Source organism: Alosa pseudoharengus, unplaced genomic scaffold (assembly GCF_046254945.1).
Source record: "Alosa pseudoharengus isolate Yale_2024_CS ecotype anadromous, Long Island Sound unplaced genomic scaffold, YU_APseudo_1.1 YU_APseudo_1.1_scf_1, whole genome shotgun sequence".
Lineage (NCBI taxonomy): Eukaryota > Metazoa > Chordata > Actinopteri > Clupeiformes > Clupeidae > Alosa > Alosa pseudoharengus.
Window position 1 is genome coordinate 10319105 of NW_027468564.1, and position 13400 is coordinate 10332504.

Consider the following 13400-nt stretch of genomic DNA (forward strand, 5'->3'; position numbering starts at 1 on the left):
TCACTTGGACTATAATTTGTTAGCCTGGGTGCCATTCCGAACTTAGTCCCGCCCACAACATCTGAGGTCGGGAAGTTCGGTCTGGCATTGCTCCATTGTGGAGGAAGTATGCTCGCCCTAGATCGGGCGGACCAATCAAATCGGGCTTTACAATGATGGACAGGTGAGCAACAGCGCCTGGTCTATCACGTCATCTGAGCACGCTTAGATGAGGCTTATGTTTGAAACAAAAACACTGTGGCTAGAAGGATACATGGCTTTTAAGACCCCATATGGAAAATGCATATGGGGTCTTAAGGGATTTGCTACAGCCTTTCCCAGCTGTTTAACATGTTTGTAGCATATCGTGTTCAACAGAATTATTTTTAAAAATGGAGGGGATATAGGCTATCAGTTTTTTCCTAATAGCCTACCCTACCACGTATATCTTAGATTTCGCTAATGTTGTAGGCTAGGGGTTATTGACGGCACTTACTTTTACAAATACCAGAAAACAATGTTAAGGCATTTGTGGAGAAGAAGGAAGGTTCGTGTGTTTTCTTCCTACACCTAACGGTAAGCTATTTCGTTGCTCTGATTGGTTAGGTCTATCCAGTTGAGTGCAGAGGCATCCCCCCCTGTATCGGTTTAAACACGCCCCATAATTACGTCCCAATGGAGCAGTATCAGACTCATATTCTGACTAGAATTGAGTATGACTATGTCAGGCTAATAATTTGTTACCTAAAGACCAGGCAACACAGGTTTGAGGTCACTGAAAACCAGAGGCGTGGTTCCAAAAATAAACTGTCTTTATTTACATTCATTAAAAACGTACAGGGAGTTGGTTCTCTCCAGACAGTCAGAACCTCTGCCACTAAGGCACTGACACAAATGGCTTACAAGGCCTAGACACACACATATACACACACAGTCACACACACAGACCAGAATGTGCTCATTCGATTAATGGCTGTGGAAGGATGGGAAGAGCCAGGAACAGGGCTGGAGCTTACCCAGGACTGGAGCTTACCCAGGAGCTTACCCAGGAGCTTACCCAGGACTGGAGCTTACCCAGGAGCTTACCCAGGACTGGAGCTTACCCAGGAGCTTACCCAGGACTGGAGCTTACCCAGGACTGGAGCTTACCCAGGAGCTTACCCAGGGCTGGAGCTTACCCAGGGCTGGAGCTTACCCAGGACTGGAGCTTACCCAGGAGCTTACCCAGGACTGGAGCTTACCCAGGAGCTTACCCAGGACTGGAGCTTACCCAGGAGCTTACCCAGGGCTGGAGCTTACCCAGGGCTGGAGCTTACCCAGGACTGGAGCTTACCCAGGAGCTTACCCAGGACTGGAGCTTACCCAGGAGCTTACCCAGGGCTGGAGCTTACCCAGGAGCTTACCCAGGGCTGGAGCTTACCCAGGACTGGAGCTTACCCAGGAGCTTACCCAGGAGCTTACCCAGGACTGGAGAGTATATCAGAGGAGAGGGTCTACAGACACACCACACGTGAACATGTCAATATCAAATACTCAGATGCACCACAGCAGGAAAAGTGAAGCGACGCCACCACCTTGAGATAGCCGCCACCCCAGTTGACCTGCAGCTCCTGTCCAGCAAGAGAGAGAGAGATCAAAGAAGGAGTCACTAATCCTAATACACACAATACACAGTATATGCACTCACAACACAAGTGGAATAAACATCTTAGCTTACACAGCAAGGCCTAATGCTCTTCTCGCACACTGGCATGACACGGGCTACTAGGCCTGCATACTCTTCTGGTTAATGTCCATTTACAATTGGAAACACGCATTCAGTTCACAATCACAGCCTCTATTGACAATGAACCCGCAGGGCCAAAACAAGTAGCGTAGCGAAATACAGTTTCTGTCGTGTTTTATTTGACATTTTGTAAAATCCCATTGATTTCTGTTGGAAGACTCATTGCACGTTGATATTACTGCGCCACCGTCTATGCTTCAGGTTCAAATATTGAGCGGAATTTTATACGCGGTTGTGAAGTGTCTGAAAAAAATAGTTCCACAATAGCAAATAAGATGGCTGGAAATCATACATTGTGCCGATATATTAACGAACACCACTAACCACTCAGTGAGTTGCACAGTTTTGAAAATGAACGTTGAGGCAGGACCAATCGTCAAAAATTCGGTGTCCACCACTCTAGTTCATCCAAAACAAACCAGAAAAGGGACTCAAAGTGCTAAATACCGGAATTTCCCTTTAACTGCATTCTAGGCAGAAGATGACTTCATTAATCTTGGTTCATGGTCTTGGTTCATGTCAGCCTTAAATTTATTCTTATATATGGATTATATTTCATTTGGCTGTAGGAACTCAGGTTTTATGTATCACATTTAATGGAGTAAGGAAGTGCAGTTCTGTTGTGAAATGCTTAGTTTCTTCACTATAAGGACTAATATCAAGATTGGGATTACAAAGATAGAAAAGATAGGTGACAATGTGTTATGTACAGGTGTCCACAATGATATATACCTAAATTATAGATGTGATCTGTGGTATGTCATCATTTGTAATCCCTACAGCTCAGGAAACTCAAGAGTGCGGTCATATGTGCCCAACACTGGACATATGTTATGTACGTTATTGGATATGAGGTTAGTGGAGCTAAATGCCTTTCTTTAGCACAATCCATGATTAATGCATGATACTACACCTGTGACTAAAACCAAAACAGCAATATGGCCTGTATACAGTTTATTTAGTGTTCCTAATGAATCATCAGGCATCTGTATGTAGCAATGAAGTTTTTATTGCTTTCCAGTAACAAAGGAGACCACAGGGGGGGAAAACAAAGGCAGAGACAAAAACAGGCAGGAACAAAAACAGGCAGGGACAATAAAAACAAAATGCGCTTGACATCTATGGATCTAAATAGAGAGGGAAGCACAATTAGTCACAATTACTCATGTACACTCAGAATGAAACTTGGTCATGAACATGACCCTGGAGTATATGCTCACCCTGTGCAGGCATGTACATTGTCACAGATGGGCGACTGGCTTGCTCCACCAAGATCTGGAGTTTGGCCCGTCGGTACTCCATCACCTCCTCATGGTGTTTGTTTGTCTGCTCCCTCAAGGCTGCCAGCTCTTGCCTGATCCCCCGCAGCTCTGAGATGTTGCTCCTCTCAGATGGAAGGAGCTCCTCACTCTACTGTAGGTGCAGTTGTTTCTTTTCCTTTCTCTCTTCTGCCCCACTTGTACCTGCAGAGGAGCTCCCCGACTGAGAGGAGCCAGGGGAGTCAGGAGAAGCAGCCTGAGGGAGCTTGAGGCAGGTGAGCTTGGAGGTGGTGATGTTTCTGGTGGTGATGGTGCTGCAGCAGGTGGCGGTGCTGTACCTGGTGCAGGAGGGGACTGGAGATGGGGACTATTGGAGGAGGGCCGCCGCAGGAACGTTCCTCTGAACCTGGTGCGGGAGGGAGCAGGAGATGGGGACTATTGGAGGAGGGCCGCCGCAGGAACGTTCCTCTGAACCTGGTGCGGGAGGGAGCAGGAGATGGGGACTATTGGAGGAGGGCCGCCGCAGGAACGTTCCTCTGAACCTGGTGCGGGAGGGAGCAGGAGATGGAGCTCCTCACTATAGGTACAGTAGGAGGGAGCAGGAGATGGAGCTCCTCACTATAGGTACAGTAGGAGGGAGCAGGAGATGGGGAGTCCTTTCTCTGAGGAGCAGGCGAGGACCCTGGGTGTGGAGATCCAGTGGCATAGAACCAGTGGCAGGAAGATGTGGTGGAGGGCCGCTGGACACTGGGTAGTCGATCCCACCAGAAAATCCCCAGAACTATTTCCTCCAGTGGTGTGAGGGAAGCTGCTGTATTTACTCCCGCACCAGTTCTATGGTGCTCCCTTCTTCTGGCGGCAGCCCTCCTCTGTCACACTGGCGTAATCCCCAACTGCATTCACTTTTAGTTGTAATGGTTTGCCATGTATTTTGTTTTGAGTTAGTAATTTTGAATTTGGAAAAAAAACATTTATTTATGTTGTTGAACTTCATCTATAAGTATTTCCAGTTCTATTTGTGTGAATTGTGGCTTGCGTGCCATGGTGTCTGAACAAGATCAACCTCAAAAATGGACTGAAATAGAGTTTTCAACCATGAACAGGTGGCGAGCAATCACCTCATTAAATATTAACCTTCAATCACAAATTTAAATGTTATGGACTGTGTAAATGCACCAGTACCCTATTTGCTATTAATTTGATTGTTTTGTTTATAATTTGAAGTGCTCACATGACACAATCACTGATTTGTGAGATCCTTAAATCAACTCTCTTTGTGTTTATAGACACTGAAGTCATTAAGTAATTAAAAGTGTATTAGTGAAATACGTCGGCTCCTTCACGTACAGTAAATGTATGTGGCTCAGCTGTTTCGGCTATGACCTGTCTGTAAGTAGCAGGCTACCCAAATCGATGGTTCAATACCCACAAAGTGCACATATCTAAACTACATGATATCTAGCGCATGATTACATTTGAGTTCCGTGATCTCCCGATGTAGATATAGTATCTGTAAAAATAATTATTTACGGTTAAATCCTATTGTTGTGTCTCGTATACTGATAATTGACATAAGGTAACACGGGATTTGAACGCTGGCCGCCTGCGTTCATTCTCGACACGTTACCGCTGAGCCATCAGATATCTAGGCTGACTTTGTGGCTATATTCATAATAACAATACCAGCCTCACACTTGCATGGAGTGGAAAAGTGACATGCCCCGATATTGGCCCACTCTACACTTCAATCTGTAGGCCTAGATGATAGGGTAACTAGATGTACCGCAGAGCGGTACAAAATATGACCGCCGCCCAGTCCAGCACATGTTTTCCACAAAAATAAGTCACGCTGAAAGGCATATATGATCCTAACTGTCTCACTGAATTACATTATGCACACTTAATTCTCACTGGTATCTGCTAGACAACAAGTACCAAAACATGATTAGTTCATAGATTTCACATGTACTGTAATATACATTTTATACAACCCCACCCCCATCTTGCCTGTTCATAATTCTGAGAAATTCTTGAATTGTGTGCATGTACGTGTTTATGTGTGTGTGTGTGTGTGTGTGTGTGTGTGTGTGTGTGTGTGTGTGTGCGCGTGCATGTGCTTGTGCTTTCACAAAAAAGTGAAGACTATCTAAGGTAATTGCTAATGCCCCAAATGATTTAGTCCATCTGCCAGATTGTGTTTATGTTAGTTCAGTTGAGCATCGGCTAGAGTGCAAACTGTGCTGCTATATGTTTTTCTCCAAGAAAGTACCTGAAATATCCTGGAAAAATGAAATATATTCCAGACTTTTCAAGGGCCCTCTCTCCCCTTGAAACCCTGGTAATCAGTAGTGGTTTTACCCCCAGTCCAACGCCCCTGGGTGTAATAATGATCACACTTCAAATACGACACTTCAAGTGTGTGTGTGTTGTGTTTGTTTGTGTTGACATGGTGACTGTGTGTGTGTGTGTGTGTGTGTGTGTGTGTGTGTGTGTGTGTGTGTGTACTCACTTGGACTTGGACTTGGAGTAGAAGGCTGAGTAGAAGGCTGAAATGTTACCATGGAAACCAGGCCATTTTGTCCTGTGTGATAAAAAGGAAAGAGGAAATAGTGTGGATCATATGGTTCAACATGCACATCTGAAATTCAGAAATGATGAGCTCCAACTCCAATGATTGGTGTGTACAATTCTGTGTGAGGATGCTACAGTGCGTTGTGTCACGCTAAGCTTGGCTCTTTGGATTTGCCACCATACTTTAAATTTACGCTTTGGGATTATTTGTATTTTTGCTGACTCAAACCTTTTCTTCTTGGTTTAGGCCCCTGTATAGATGGTGTTGTATAAGAATATGAGTTTGAGAATGGGATCTCCCTGCGGAATGCCATGGTGGGAACTCTGATATGGGCGAGACCTCTCAGGTGAAGTGCATTTGAATACACCAATCACATGCAACCAGCGTGGAATTCTAATCTAGCAGCTTATAAATGTGGGAGCTACAGGAGCGCTGTACTTGCTGCCCTTACCATCCCATCCTGTCTTCTCCGAAGTGGTCAATAGAGAAAGTAATGGATCCGCCCATCTGTGTTATGCCAGGAGATGAGAAAGGGCGAGAGAAAGAGAAAGAGTCAAGACTACTTAGCTAATTATTCCAGATAGTTACCGTATTTTCCAGACTATAAGTCACACTTTTTTTCATAGTTTGGCTGGTCCTGCGACTCAGGTGCAACATATATATACAGCGGGGAAAATAAGTATTGCACATGTCAATATTTTTTTCAGTAACTATACTTCCAGTGAGGCTATTCGCATGAAATCTTCACCGGACATTAGTATTAACTTAGGTAATCCACACATATATAAAAATCCAAACATTAATGTCTAAAAGTAGAGTTATGAGTAAAAAAGTGGAATGGCACAGGGAAAAAGTATTGAACACACTAAGAAAAAGCAGTACACAAAGGCAAGAAATGGCAAGGAACAAACTGGAATCTATAAGTAGTTAGAGAAATTATCCCTCCTATCTGTGCAAATTGATATAAGCTGGGTTAATACATACTGGTGGGCTATAAAAAGTTTTTTTCTTACCAAGGTGTCAAACAAGAAGCATTTCATAATTGGTAAAAGCAAAGAGCTCTCCCAAGACCTTTGCAACCTTATTGTTGCAAAACATATCAATGGAACTGGTTACAGATGCACATCAAAACTTCCGAAGCATCCAGCAAGCAGTATTGGAGCCATTATCTGCAAGTGGAAGGAACATCACTGCATCATCACTGGCCATGCACAGGATCTCCTTGCAAGATTTCTGACCAGGAAGTCAGAAGGATAGTCAGAAGAGTAGCCCAAGAGCCAAGGACCACTCGGAGAAAGCTCCAAAAAGACTTGGTGCAGTTGTTACAGAGAAAATCATAGGTAATGCACTCCACCGCCATGGCCTCTATGCACACTCATCCCGCATGACTCTATTGCTGAAGAAAAACATGTCAAAGCTCGTTGAAAGTTTGCTACACAACATTTGGACAATCCTATGAAATACTGAGAGAATGTATTCTGGTCAGGCGAGAGCAAAATTGAACTTTTTGGATGTCATACTACACACCATATTTGGAGGAGAAATGGCACTGTGCATCACTCTAAAAATACCCTACCAACAGTGAGGTTTGGAGGTGGTGGCATCATGGTATGGGCTGTTTTTCATCTCATGGTACTAGCAGACTTCATACAGTTGAAGGAATGATGAATTGAGTCATTTTGTTCCGGGAGAATCTTGACCATCCACCAGGATGATGAGGATGAGACATGGCTAGACCTTCCAGCAGGACAATGATCCAAACCATTCAGCAAAGGAAACTCTCAATTGGTTTCAGAGAAAGGAAATCAAGGCCCTGACTTCAATCCAATTGAACAGTTTTAGAAGTAAACTAAAGATCAGGATTCACAAGAGGGACCCCTGGAATCTTCAATATTAAAGGACTATCTGTTGAAAAGAATGGGCCAAAATCACTTACGAATAAAGGCTTTTCCACAAAGTATTTAAGACATTTCAGCAGGCGTGTTCAATACTTTTTTCCTGTGTCATTCCACTTTATTACACATAACTCTACCTATGGACTTTAATGTTTGGATTTTTTTATATGGGTGGATTATCTGAGTTAATACTAGTGTCTGGTGAAAATTTCATGCAAGTAGCCTCATTGGAAGTATACTTACTGAAAAAAATGTTGACGTGTTCAATACTTATTTTCCCCGCTGTATATATTTATATACAGGTTTTTTCCTTTGACTGGTGCAACTTATACTCCTGTGCGACTTATAGTCCGGAAAATACGGTAAATACTATTTGTAATGCATAATGTTTAATTTGGCGGTATGGCTCTGTTCTGGGAGCCCCCTGCCCTTCCACGTGTAAACATGAAAAGCCTAAGACAGAGAGAGCAGCAGATAAACCCCCCATGGGGTACAGAACAGAGCAGCCATCAATGCAGCAACTAGACATTGATAAGGCAGATGAGGAGGAGATGGAGTACAGAACAGAGCAGCCATCAATGCAGCAACTAGACATTGATAAGGCAGATGAGGAGGAGATGGAGTACAGAACAGAGCAGGCATCAATGCAGCAACTAGACATTGATAAGGCAGATGAGGAGGAGATGGAGTACAGAACAGAGCAGCCATCAATGCAGCAACTAGACATTGATAAGGCAGATGAGGAGGAGCAGGCATCAATGCAGCAACTAGACATTGATAAGGCAGATGTGTGAGGAGGAGATGGGGTGCAGAACAGAGCAGGCATCAATGCAGCAACTAGACATTGATAAGGCAGATGAGGAGGAGATGGAGTACAGAACAGAGCAGCCATCAATGCAGCAACTAGACATTGATAAGGCAGATGAGGAGGAGCAGGCATCAATGCAGCAACTAGACATTGATAAGGCAGATGTGTGAGGAGGAGATGGGGTGCAGAACAGAGCAGGCATCAATGCAGCAACTAGACATTGATAAGGCAGATGTGTGAGGAGGAGATGGAGTACACAACAGAGCAGGCATCAATGCAGCAACTAGACATTGATAAGGCAGATGTGTGAGGAGGAGATGGGGTGGAGGTGGGGTACAGAACAGAGCAGGCATCGTCAACACTAAACAACCTCAAAGCTTTCAGTTTTGCAGAGATTGTAATGAACATTGGTGGTAGAATTGTAGTGTTCTCACACAAGGAATGGCAATAGTTATACGGAACTGATGATGGGTGTATCTTACTGTTACGCCCAGAAGGGGAAATAACATGGAGGAGGTACGGAGTAGTCTAGCAAGCGTGAACTGTGGCCTGCCTGAACTAACGCTATACTCCATTGGTGGTAGAATTGTAGTGTTCTTACACAAGGAATGGCAATAGTCATACGGAACAGTTGTTGGGTGTATCTTACCCTGGTTGCTGCATGAGGTAGCACTGTTCTCCATCAGAACTGTGTTTGATCTCCTTCTGTGAACTGTCTGTGTGTTTGCAGCTCTGGGCCCAGAGGAAGGCGGTAAAAGGGACTTGGTAAGTAGCGTTAAGAGAACCCAGGCCATCTGAAAAAGCTCAAACAATATCAGTTATTAGATTTGATTAGATTAGATTCAACTGTATTGTCATTTAGCAGAGTATAGGTACAGAGCCAATGAAATGCAAAGAAGCATTAAGTACCAAGTGCAGGTAGAGTATGGCTGTGTAGACAATAGAGATTAATAATGTAGTGTATAGTTGGATAAATACAGGTTTCCAGATGACATGTCTACAGAGATAAATAGAGTATATATGTCGAGTATAAATAGACATTCTATATAACTTATATATATATATAACATAATCTTGCACCTTCTCATCTTTCAAGCCTCCTGACCCCTTACCAACCTACCCGCACCTTACGCTCCACTGATGCCCACCTCCTATCCACCCCCACTGCACATCTCCGTTCCATGGGTGACAGGGCTTTTAGCGTGGCTGGCCCCAAACTCTGGAACTCCCTTCCACTCCCACAAACTCTGTGGTTAATTAATCTGAATTAATCGCATGCATCCATTTTTGCTATGAACTTATCTTAAAATCAATTTTGGCAGATGAGTGAATCAATGAAGAGCCAAACCATCATTATACAACAACATTATAGACTTTAAAGTTCAACGTCTCTCTTTTATTAATTTCCCCTTTGGCTCAGATATCAGCGTAGTTCCTGGTGTCAGATTTTTAGTATGATGCAAATGATGCAAAAAAAGTTACTACTCACTGTCAATGGCATGTGCAGAGTAAGCTACCCTAACACCAAGGTAATGTGTGGTATACCCCCCATGATTTATCCTTTTTTTTGACCATTGACGATCAATAAAGTATCTATCTATCTATCTATCTCTAGATTTTTGTTCACGTAATTATTAGGTTGTTACCTTTTCTATCCAGTAGGTGGCAGTCCAGGATAAGAAAACGAGACAAAAAAAAGCAGCATAGCCCAGTGTTTTTCAACCACTGTGCCGGGGCACACTAGTGTGCCGTGAGAGATCATCAGGTGTGCCGCAGAAAATTACCCAAATGTCACTCACTGGTCCAGAAAAGCAACTGTTGCATCACATAATTTATAACCACATGCTCTCATTGATTGTATGATTGCACTATTTGTGGTATGCAGGCATTGTACAATGGGGGCCCCATATCCAGTATTCACAGAATCGTCACATATCCAGTTCATAACAACAATTAAATTAGATATAGTCACCTACAAATGAAACAGAGGGCGCTTGTTTTATTGAGCAGGTCTTGCATAGAAGCTATAATAAGGCCATATCTATGTATTATTTGAAATTTTAGGCTATGGTATGTTTATTTTTTCTTCACACAGGATGTTAGTGTGCCGTGGGACATTTTAAGTGTCAAAAGTGTGCCGTGGCACAAAAAATGTTGAAAAACACTGGCATAGCCTACAAGTGGATGGAAATAAATGTAACCACCTTTATCATACTTTTGAAGACATTTTGTTTCAAGTGTGCAGCAAATGTAGTCAATTTAATAAGGGAGTTTGTCGGTTAGTTAGTAAGTTTGTCAGTCGTAGTGTAGGCCTATAGGCTAAGCAAACAATACGTTAGCAAAGTAACTTTAACAATACACTACGTTAGCAAGGATGGCGGCCAGCATTATTATCACCAAGAGGTGTGCTAACCTGTAGGCCTACCTCCTGATTGCTTTGCATTGAGGTGATACCAGAGCCAGGCGACCTATTAAACATGCTCTTGTGATATTTCAGACTTGACGAACTCCCATTATCAGGCATGCAAACTGGTCAGGGGTGAAAAAGGTGAGAAGGGCACGCGAAGTGATAATAGTACATAGCTTCCACGGAGTATGAAATGGCCCAAAACCAGAGATTTACAAAGAAAACAAACTATAAAATCACTAAAAAATTTGTTGTGGCCAAAAATATCATATGTATGATAAAAATAAGTGAATATTAAAAAAGTGTCTTCTTCTCCTATTTCTCCGAATGCCAAGCTGTTTTCGGGAGCTTTGTCTTAGAGTGCCAGCAATCTAGACCATTGTTGATGATTTTTGTGCAGCCACAGCATATTCTGTGTTATAGCTATGAACACGTAGAATAGCTCGATTAAAAGGTGAGACTTTAAGCTCTCGGTGGGTGCAAGCCGTGTATTTCTACACGCCTCTGTTCCTGAGAAATCCCAAGCTAAACAGTGGCTAGTTTTCATCAAAATCGCTGTTTTTTTCTAGAAATGGAGATATAACGTCTTTCATGAAATATGAAGTGTTGCCTGTTACTTACTCGTGTAAACATTCTGGGAAGTGATCAGTGAGACTGCCACCTAGTGATAGACCCACAAAAATGGCCTGTTTTTGACCTGACGTGCATGCGTCACTGATTCAACCCAAAGCGGCAACCGAGTTATGATAAAATGTCCAGATTGTGCGTTTTCATGAGTTTCACGATCGTCATATATTTCATTTCCATTCATCACAGAGTTCCCAAAATCACATATAAGGTGTATTAGAGTGTCTACCCAGGAAAAAATGAACTGTAAAATTTCACAGTAAAACAGTGAAATTTACAGTTCAACTCATTTTTTTTATAGTTCTACCATTGCCTTTACAGTTCAACCACGAATATATCATAACTTGACTATGAACTCTCCCATTAATATGAACTTCATGGTCGCACGTCTGATGCGGACTTTAAAGTTTACAGTTAATAAGTAAAGATGATGGTTGACTGCAATTCAGTTTATAGTCAGACTGCGGTCTTCATAATTATGAGGTTTACTATGAAGTTTACAGTTCAACTAAACATTTTCAACTTCAAAAGTAAATCACATTTCTGGGATAATACCATAGACTGTATGAAATAAAACATGAATTCCCTCTTTTTATAGGCCTATCCTTCACATTCCTGTGCTACCTCTACTTTTAAGCCTATGTGTGGTCATCAAATAGACTGCTATGTTTACTCACATGTTACTTGTATGTAAGTTTAACTACATGACAGAAAAATGAACTTTTGATTAAAGAACACAGTGTCATCCATTATCACTTATCATGAACACATCAAAATCGGTCATGGCACTGTTAATAAATACTTCATGGTTGAACTGTAAAAGATCCATAAGTTGACAGTGTTACTATGAACTATCATAGTGAATTTTACAGTAAAACCATCAAAGTACCACAAACAAATTAATGAGAATACCAGCACTCTTTTTATGGAAGCCATAGCTATGTAGCTATGACACCATGTGTGCAGGAAGACCATCTTACTCAATTTAGCTCTAATATTCTCAGGGTCCTTAACTCTATAGCACCTGCCAAGGTTAAAAGTAAATGTAGCACCCTAACCCTCAGGCGCCGGTTTAGGGAATGAGGGGGACAGAGATCGGCCTAATGGGGTGTCACAGGGTTCGATATCCTACTACTACTACCTACTAGTTAAATAAACAGACCAGACCACGGTTTAACACTATAAGAAAAAGGTTGATCATTTACTTTTAAACGTGTAAGTGGATGAAGATGCAGATGATAATCACAGTATTTACAAAATGAATATAGACTATTTTAAATGACCGTTTACACTATCATAGCCTGTCGATAACAGTTCAACAGTAACAAAAACACAACTCGCAACATAAATCTTAATAGTGGGCCCACATACACACACACACACACACACTCACACACGGACAATAACGTTACAGTGATGCAGGCCTGGTCGAGGCTCGTGAACGTTGTGGCCGATAGCCCCTTCACCTCATAGGCAACGTCATGAGGTAGCGAAGCAAGAGAGGTTAGCTCACCAGCTAGCGCTAATGGACAGTCCACTCGCAGTCCGTTAAGCAGGGTCGGTGTGAAATCCTCCGGGGTGCGTGGTGTACGTCGCAATACTCTCCTCCACTGAACCGTTCAGCTACTAATGTGAATGTCCTTTTTTCAATGGAAAACCAGCCGCTAGCTTTCAGGCTAATTGTGAACCTGAGCTATGTTGAGTCCCAACGTCCAAACTGTCACTAATAACCACCGTTAACTATAATAATAATAATAATAATTATAATATATCAATAAATCAACTGTAATAAACAAACTCTCTTTCCCAGTCCGTCAGAAAGGTACTTAAGGTTATTTGAATGTTGTTGGCTCTCTCCCAATCTCTGCAAAACAGTAATCCACTCTGAAACAATTCTCTTCTAAACTTTTTTGACAGAACACTTTTTTCTCTCCTTTAGACCCGCCCCTGAGCCAATCAAAACATTACACTATTAACAGTCACATGAAAAGACCAATCGCCAAACAGCACACAGTGTGTGCAGCTTTAATTACCATGGTAACCTCTGCTGCCCTTACACCTTAAAGT

At 42.5% G+C, this 13400-nt stretch overlaps 1 long non-coding RNA gene across 1 annotated transcript; it reads left to right on the forward strand.

Annotated features, from left to right (window-relative positions):
* Positions 1-2545: 2545 nt before the first annotated feature.
* LOC143137654 (uncharacterized) lies at positions 2546-9590 on the forward strand. Its single transcript, XR_012990049.1, has 3 exons — positions 2546-2619; positions 9030-9064; positions 9396-9590. It is a non-coding gene; the product is annotated as an uncharacterized LOC143137654 (long non-coding RNA).
* Positions 9591-13400: the final 3810 nt, after the last annotated feature.